The 9,697-nt window shown below is 39.4% G+C and overlaps 1 long non-coding RNA gene across 2 annotated transcripts; it reads right to left on the reverse strand.

Moving 5' to 3' along the window:
• Positions 1-4,753: 4,753 nt before the first annotated feature.
• LOC115069740 lies at positions 4,754-8,547 on the reverse strand. 2 transcript variants are annotated; one of them, XR_003848976.1, is made up of 3 exons: positions 8,460-8,547; positions 5,908-6,025; positions 4,754-5,139 (listed from the first exon to the last, which is right to left on the reverse strand). It is a non-coding gene; the product is annotated as an uncharacterized LOC115069740 (long non-coding RNA). The 2 variants fall into 2 exon arrangements; XR_003848977.1 differs by having other exon boundaries at positions 4,754-5,154.
• Positions 8,548-9,697: the final 1,150 nt, after the last annotated feature.

Genomic DNA, 9,697 nt, shown 5'->3' on the forward strand with positions numbered 1-9,697 from the left:
CACCTCTCCATAACGTCCCCCCATCAGATTTCACGTATTATGTCATATATATTAAGGCCTATTGAGTCAGATTTGTGTACCCAGTGTCCCTCAGTGTGAGTTCATCCACTGGACTCTAGTCAGCCTACCTAGAGTCGCTCTCTTAAAGAAGACCAATTCTCCCTCACCCAGTAGTGATCAGTTGCCAATAGTTCCTCAGCTAAGTTGGGGCCTGCTGCCCATTTTCCCAGTTCTACTCTGGGTTTTTGTCTGATTGAGTCAGAATGGGTCTTGTGTATGCTGTCACTATTGCTGTGAATTCATATGAGCAAATTCCCAGAAGCCTGGAAAACTGTGTCCTTGTGGTCATCCACCACCCCTGGCTCTTACAATCTTTCTATCCCTTCTTCCACAATGGTCCCTGAGCCCTGGGTAGAGGAGGTTTAATATAGGAGTCATTCTGAGAGATATAAGGTGACACATTGTAGCTTTGATTTGCATTTCTCAGATGACTAATGGCATTAAGTATTTTAGTCATATACCTACTGACCATTTGTATATTTTCTTTTGGGAAATGTCTATTTAGGTCCTTTGCTTACATTAATTGGGTGTTTTTCTTAATATTGATCTGCATATGGAACTAGAAGATATTGTGAAATAAGTCAGACCTAGAAGGCAAATATCACATGTTACACGGAATATAAAATGCTGATCTCATAGGTGTAGAAGACAGAAGAGTGGTTATCAGAGTAAAGAGGGATTTGGGGAGCAGGCGGAGAGAGGACATGTAACAGATAAATGCATCATGTTCACATTATATATACATATAATATATATTATACATATACACATATATATATATGTGGTATTAACTCCTTATCAGACATTTGATTTCCCTTCATTATGGTCTCCCAGCCTTGACGTCAACTCTTCTGCTCATTGCTTCCTTTGCTATGTAGACTTTTAGTTTTTGCTTTGTTGCTTGGGTTTTAGAGTTCTCCTCCAAAAGGTTATTGCTCAGTTTTCTTCCAGTAGTTTATAATTTCAAGTCTAATGTTTATGGGTTTTTTTTTTGCCTTTTTGAGACAGTGTCTCCCTGTAGTCCCAGCTGGCCTGGAACTCACTATGTGGACCAGGCTGACCTTGAACTTACAGAGCTTGGCCTGTCTCTGCCTCTTGAGTGCTGGGATTAAAGACATGTGCCACCTTGCCCAACTTTGTTTTTAAATCTAATTTTGGTTTATTTTCAAAAATTTTTATTTGTGTGTGTGTGCATGTCCATGCAGGTACCTACAGAGGCCAGAAGATGGTATTGGATCCCCTGGAACTGGAGTTACAGGCTGTGTTGTAAGCTGCTTGCTGTGGGAGCTGAGAATTTAATCTAGATCCTCTAGAAGAAGAGCAAGTGCTCTTAACCACTGAGCCATTTCTCCAGCCCTCTTAGCTGATTTTTAAATATAGTATGAGGCCATAATTTCATTATTTACATGTGGAGATTCAGTTTTTCTAGCCCTGTTGACACATATTCATTGTACATACAGATGGCTTTCATAATAACATTTCCTACAAATACTCTATGTGCTTTGACCATGTTTACCCTTTCCTGCCGCTGTTCCCCATGCATTCCCATCCCTCCACTAGGTAATGTCTTTTATAATCTACCTAAAATGTAGAATCCAAAAAGAATAGAAAGTATGTGATACTTGCTTTTTTTGTGCCTGTCTTCTTTGTCTACTACAGTGATCTGCAGGTTCATTCATCTTTCTGCAAATGGCATAACCTCATTCTTTTTTTAATGGTTGAATAAAACTCCATATTATTGGTATCCATTCATCTGCTGATGGATACTTGGGCTGATCTCATAACTTGGCTATTGTGAACAGTGCTGCAGTAAATGCAACGTGCGAATATCTCTGTGGGATGCTCATCTCGTGTCCTTTGGGTACACAGAACTGATACAGTCAGACCATACAGTAGTTATAGTTTGGGGAACCTCTATACTGATTTCCATAGGAGCTGGACTAGGTTTCATCCTCCCCATTGTGTATAAAGGTTCCCTTTCTCCTGCATCATCACCAGCATTTGTTGTTATTTGCTTTCTTAATCATAGCTATTCTTACTGGGGTGAGATAGAATTTCAGTGTTGTTTTTTTAAAATTTGTATTTCCCCATGGCTAAAGATGTTACATATTTTTTCATGTGTTTATTGGCCACTTGTACTTACTTCATCTTTTGGGAGCTGTCACTTCATTTCATTAGGTCATTAACTGATTAGATAGTTTGGGGTTTTGATACTAAGTTTATTGGAGTTCTGTATATATTCTAGATATTAATCCTTTGTCAGATGTACAGCTAGCAAAGATTTTTACTAATTCTTACATTGTCCCTTCATTCTGTTGGTCATCTCCTGTGCTGTGCAGAAGGCTTTTAAGTTCATGCAGTCTCATTTGTCAATTCTTTAAAAATATTTTATTTTATTTTTTTATGTGTATGAGTGTATTGCCTGTGTCGTGCCCATGGAGTCAGAAGAGGGTGTTGGATCCCCTGGAACTGGAGTTATAAATGATTGTTAGCTGCCATGTGGGTGCTGGGAACCAAACCTGGGTCCTCTGTAAGAGCAGCCAGTGCTCCTAATCGCTGAGCCATCTCTTCAGGCACCTCATTTGTTAATTCTTGTTTTTCTTTCCTGAACCATTAAGTCTTTTTTCAGAAAGTCTTTGCCCATGCCTCTAACTTGAAGTGTTTTTCCCTAATAGTTTCAGAGTTTCTGGCTTTGCATTAAGATTTCTGATCCAATTTGAATTGGTTTTTATATGGGGTGAGAGATATGGATCTAGTTTCTTTTATCTACAAGTGGATATCAGGTTTCTCAACACCATTTGTCAAAGAAGCTTTATTTTCTCCAGTGTATGTTTTTGGCATCTTTGTAAAAACTCAGGTGGGTAGAGTTAGTGGGTTTATTTCTGGGTCCTTATTCTGCTGATTGATCTACATGTCTATGTCTTTGCTCTACCATGCCATTTCAGTCACCATGGATTTGTAGTGTACCTTTTAGTCAGCACTTTAGTCACCATGGCTATGTAGTGTATCTTGAAGTCAGTATTCTGATACCACCCACCTCTAGTAGTGTTTTTTTCTTTTTACTCAGTTTTGCTTTAGGTATTGAGGATCTTTTCTGCTTCCATATGCATTTTAGAATTTTGTTTTGCTATTTCCATGAAAAATGTCATTGGAACTTTTATGGAAATCCTAGTAACATTTATTTGAAAGACAGTCCTTCTGCCATTGTGTCCTTGGCATCTTGGTCAAAAACCATTTAGTCAAGAAGCATGGATTTATTTCTGTGTTCTCCGTTCTGTTCCCATCTATGAGTATGTGTGTTTTCACTCCAGTACCATGTTGTTTCATTTAATATAATTTTGTAGAAGGTTTGGAAATTAGGTAGTATGATGCATTTGACTTTGTTATTTTTTTGAATTTATTTTTATCTGATATGTAAAAGCATAACATTGTACCTTTTGGTGTAGTACTATGTAATGCTTTGATATACACATATCATGATCTGGCAAGGTGTGTATTTTATATATGCTTATGATGACTTAAAAGGAACAGATTTTTGTTTTTATACATTACTTTTTCCTTCACTTATTCTGGTAATTGGAGGATGAGATGAAAGAGAAATGGAGTGTATGGAGAAAGATCTGCTGGCTTCTCTTCCCTCCATTAAGCCTTGGCTAGACTTCCAGAGATTCTCACTACCAATTTTTGTTCTACTTTCCTTTCTGTTGCTGTGATAAAACACAATGACCAAAAGCGATTTAGCAGAAGAAAGGGTCACACTTCCGGGTCACAATCTATCATTGAAAAGGAGTCAGGTCAGGAACTCAATGCAGGGACCAACTTGCAGAAGCCAGTGAGGAATGCTACTTATCAGGCTTATTCCTTAGCTTGCATAGGATCATATACTTAACTAGCTTTTTTATATAGCCCAGGACCACCTGTCCAGGAAATGATGTCAGCTACAGTAGGCTAGCCTCTCTTACATCAATTAAGAATCAAGAAGATCCCCCACAGACATGGCCACAGATCAGTCTGCTCTGGGAAATTCCTCAATTGAGACTCCCTTCTCAAGTGACTCTAGGCTATAAATTGAGAGTTAAAGCCAACCAAGACAAGGATCCCAAGTGTGTCTCAAATAAAATAGATTTAATTGAATCCTTCAATGTTAGATCAAAATCAAAATTTGAGGCTGTGAGGACTTAGAGAAAGACCAACTCAGTTCTCAGTCACTCTTGATTGGGAATTCCATGCTGGACTGTCAGGGCTGGTGAAGTGAGATTACAATGAGGACCTCAGATTCACCTCCATCTTGTCCATATTCTCCCTCCACAAAGCTTCTTAAAATGCATTCTCTGGGGCTGGAGAGATGGCTCAGCAATTAAGAACACTGTTCTTGCAGAAGATCTGGGTTCGAATCCCAGCACTCACATGGCAGCTAACAATTGTCTGTAACTCCAATCTGACAGCCTCTTCTGTCCTCTGTGGGCATTGCATGACACGGGTGCACTTACCTACATGCAGGCAATACATGCATACACATAAAATAAAAATAACAAAATATTTTAAAAAATAAATTCTGTGATGTTTTCCCTTTTATGTAGATACCTTTTAATATAAAATGCTTTAAAAATCACTTTAGTAAGTGTTAACTCATTAAGATCTCACAGAATTGAAATATAATTGATATTTAAAATGAAATTATTTTCCCCCGGAGTCAAAGAAATGAAAGTTTATATTTAATATAATCATAGCATTTCCTTGTGAATACAATAAATTCATGCAACCCTTCAATGACCCAACCTGTCCATTTTCATCCTCCGTGTTTGCATGTCATCTCTCTGTTGTGTATTCCAAGGATGATGGAAAAAGGTTGGAAGGACAGGTAAGGACTAAGGATTCCAGGTGATGTGGCTGCAGGGGTCTTCTCAGGGGCAGCAAGCTGGTATTGGTGGGGCAAAACGCTGGACCCATGAAATGGAGCAGGAGTTGGAAGGAGGCATATCCTGGATCTCTCAATTCTTACATAAATTAGTTCTCTGTTTCTTCTTTATTCTGGAGTCTTTTCTCTTCCAGATGCACCATAATTTGCTGATGTTTCTCCTTGGGCAAGATGTCCTAAGTTAGACATAATATTCTAGATAGAGCTTGTTTCAGAAAACAGAGGACTATTAGCAACTTTGATATACTTCCTACAAGTCTAACTACACATGGTATTTTAAAAAATTTCCATGCCAGAGGGACAGGCTACGGTGTGCTACCAGTTGCACTGGCTCTCAGGAAGGACGTTGTACAAACAGGGCAGCACTGTAGAGGGCTGTGGGTGAGAGTTCACAGCATGCTCACTGAGCACTGTGCTTAGGGACTTACTGAATTAGCAATTTCTTTTAGTCTGTTGTAGATTTGTTGAGTCTTCTGTTTGTTGAATACACCCAATATATTTTACTATACATTTCTGATAAAAATGATTTCGCAAAGGCCTAGGACCAGGGTCATACCATTAAATATACCATTAAAAATCCTTTTTTTTCTAGTTGATTTTGATTCTGATTACTATTTTGAGAAAAGCTAATTTTTTCAGATACACTTTACCTAAATACACCATTATAATCTGTAAGTCCTTTGTCTTGATCACACCATAAATCATATTAAAATCCAGATAATAAACACCATAACCAACCCATGACCCAGAGATTTCGCACCTAGGTATTCATCCAAGATGAACAGACACATCTACTAAAAGATTTGTATGAGAACTTTCTTAGAAGTCTTATTCATCATTGCTACAAACTGGAACTGGCACACACATCCATTAATGACATAGAAAGGAGGGAAATGGTGAACACATGCAAACAACGAAAGACTACTCACCAATGAAAAAGAACAAGCACATAGGTTTAGTGTGGGTAAGTCTCAAGCACATATCCTTAAGTCCAAGAGTATCTGGCACATTCCATTTATGTAGACTGTTGGAAGAGTTGGACATAACCTATGATATAACAAAAAAATTAGAACCATCAGAGATGATCATGTGTGAATTAAGTCAGTTTCAGAAAGACAAATATTCCATGTGTTCTCCCATTTGTGGGTCCTAGACTGTATAGATATGTAAAATCATACACACACACACACGAAAGTAAAAGCAAAGTTGGAGAACAAAGAAGACTGATGGGAGGGAGACAGAAGGAGAGAAAAAGGAAATAGGAAGAATCTGTGGGATGTACATTAAATACTAGCATGAAAAGTGGCCTTATGTAACCATTATCATCATCATCATTATTATCACTGATATCACCACCACCACCACCACCACGATCACCATCACTATCACCACCATCATCACCATCACCACCACCACCACCATCATCATCTTCACCATTATCATTACCATCATAAGACCAGTGATTGTCCCTGGACATGGTAGGATCAGAAAGCTTCATTAAGTATAAGGCCTAATGGTCATATTCTATAGATAGCAGTTTATAGCTCTGAGTGCCTACATTAAAAAAAAATCAGATAGCAGTTTTGGTGAGACAGGTGGTGGTATGGACTCAGTTTTCTGCCCCTTTCCCATTCACATGTTGTAGTCTTAACCCCCAATGTGGTTATTGTTGGAGACAGAGCTTCTAGGGAATAGTAAAGGCTTAATGAGGCCATAAGATGCAGTCCTAATCTGATAGACTTCTGGTCTTATAAAAAAGAGAAAATCTTCCCAACCTCTTTTCTTTTTCTCCCATGAGAGCCCAGTAGAATGTGGCCATTTGGGATTCAAGAGAGAGCTCTAGCCAGGATCAAGCTTGTACACTGATCTAGGGCTTCTACCTTCTAGAACCATCAGAAAATAACTAGACAAGCATAACACATGCATGAATAGACACCAGCAGTCTGTCAGGAAATCGAACATTACAGTGCACAGGAGCATCACCCTGTACTTGCTCCCAGTTATCATCTCTTAGGATAACCAGCACTGACTGACAATACTTTAATTCAGCATGTGGTTTTCACCAGTGAATGAGGTGATACAATGTATCTGGAATACTATCTGACAAGGATTAGGTGCAGTATTGTTGGGTCTCCTCTGCTCTGTCCTTCTTCCTAGTCGCAACTAGAGAAGATACTTAGTGCATCAGCTGTGTGAACAATGCAAGTTCTCTCTACAGGGTCTCAGTGGAAACAGACTGCTCCCCTTTTGGATCTTGGAGACATCACTTTATCGAAGTGTCCACTCTCCTCCCAGACCTTTAGATTTTGCTTAGATACCCTCTAAATGCCCATGAGTGGGCAAATGCTTTCCGAACAGCAGACACATGAAATATTAGCCTTTATAACCCATTTTATCCCCCGTTTTTAACCCAAGAAAACATAAAGGCAACAATAGATCAATTTGACTGTAAATATTATCTAAGTATGTCCTTTAAAAGCCAAAGGAATGTCAGAGGCAATTTATTTTCCACCCGTGCAAGCTGAGACATTAAGTGGCAATTCTACTTCCATTAGCTAAATCTGGCAAATATGCAACTGTTTAAAGGCATTGTCGATAGCCATTGCACAATTAAGTATTTGTACTGATGCCTTATTAAATTACCCTTTTCAAGTAGGCATAATAAACTAGAAGTTCACTCTACAGATTTTCATGGGAAAAGTCAGATCAGCAGGATTTATCTAGAGAGAATTTAGTGCCCTGGCCAATAGAGTAAATGTCAAATGTTTTGGCCAAACAAACATAAGTTCCTTTGAAATTTTTGAGGAGGTTTCAAAACAGCAAAATAAAAATTCTTGTGAACGTCACTGTCAGAATTGCAACATTGTTGAAACAACTTTAGTGTTCGGATTGTCCTTAAAGTGTTATTTATTTATTTATTTTTATTTTATGTGTATGTAAGTGTACCCATGCATGCAATGTCTACAGAGGCCAGAAGAGGCATTGGATCCTCTGGAACTGGAGTTACAGATGGTTGTTTACTGCCAAGTAGGTGTTGGGAACTGAACCCAGGTCCTCTGTGAGAGCAGCTGGTGCTCTTAACTGCTGAGCCATCTCTCCAGGCCCTGGATTGTCTTTTAATAACAACATCTATTTTGTGTTTAACAGAATATCATTCTGCACAGGGGATTTCTAACTTTCCCATAACTAAACTGGTATGTCTGCAGAAATTAAGATCCCCACAGAGACCAGCTGATAAACAGGTGAATGGGAGAGGGAGATGGAGGTGAAGGTGATCATGGACGAATTAGGCGATTGATAGATTTTTTAAGAAACGAGCCGTTGCTAATATTCCTTCTGGGAGGCAAAAAAATGTCGTCCAGCCCTCTCCTCCCTTGGTCCTACAACAAAATGAGGTACGAATTCTTCAAGCTGCGGTTTGTAAAATCCTAGCGAGGTTACTAGGCTTTTTAAAGAGAGCAATGGGTGAGGGATTACTTACAAAGAGTGGGCAACCCCCGCTCCCGATTTGCCCGGCTGGAAAGTCCACACCCAAGCATGGATCTTGTGACCTCCTGCAGCCGCACAAAATGATAAGAGAGCAAGACTCCTAGTGATTTCCGCTTAGGTGCCCTTAGTCCCACCCCGTGGTGCAACTCGATTGGTTGGGAGGCGTAGCTGACTCTTCCCGCCCCTCCTTTCTTGCGGAGTGTCAACTTGCAGAGTGTCAACAGTCATGTTTATTTTTGATGATCCTGGGCAAGCGGGTACAACCAAGCTTGACGTTTGGAGGACAGTTTTATGCCACACCAGCCAGAGAGGAGATGACTTTGAGATCTATGCGGGGATAGCACTTTTTGAATGGGCCCCTTCTGCATCTTTGCAGAGTAAAGTTAACTGGAAAGTTCTGGTTTAGCCATGCATCCTTAGTTTTTCCTCCTAGTTTTTCCTCAGTGAAATGCAAAGGAATCCCAACTCTCACAATCAGTGCCCAAAAGGAACACCACTTATTGAACTCTTATGGAATACAGAAATGATTCCCGCTACTTTAGTATGCAGAAATTGGAATACACACATCCACCATGAAAAAAAAAAAAAAAAAGAAACTATAATCCTTTTCTTTACAAACTAGCCTTTCTTGTTCTTGATTCTGTCATATAATCCTTCTGCAGTGGTGATATCCTTCTGGATGGATGCAACATTAGTTTCTTTGTAAAAGCAACTGTGTTCCCATTTCCCCCTCTTCCTCCTGTGTACCCAGCCGTGGAACATTGGCTCCTGCTTGACCTTTGATTGGATGGTCTTCCCAGTATCATGTTTTCTAGCAATCTGCTTTGTTCTGTGTGTCCTTCTGTTATCTCTGATTTAATCAGAATGAAACGAGCAAAAGCACATAGCACAATGGCAAATCTTCTTCCTGTAGTGTAAGTTGTAGATTCAGTGGCTGTTTGGCTGCATGTTTGAATTCTGTGGTTTTCACTGGTCTCTGTTTCATCATTTACATTAGCTCTCCACATTGCCATCGTGTAAAATGTAATTTTTGGAATGGTTACTCTAAAGGAGCATTTATTTAATAAGAACAATTGTACTTGAGATATTTCCAAGCTTTCCTTCTAAGAGTTGTGATAACTGGAAATCATCCCAGTTCATTGCTCCTGATAACGTTCGATTTTCACTTAGTCAGTTAGTAGAGGGTTAGGGGCATTTTGTGGTTTGTATGGGTCCTGCCTTGAGTGTCCA

Source organism: Nannospalax galili, unplaced genomic scaffold (genome assembly GCF_000622305.1).
Source record: "Nannospalax galili isolate Female #2095 unplaced genomic scaffold, S.galili_v1.0 scaffold213, whole genome shotgun sequence".
NCBI lineage: Eukaryota > Metazoa > Chordata > Mammalia > Rodentia > Spalacidae > Nannospalax > Nannospalax galili.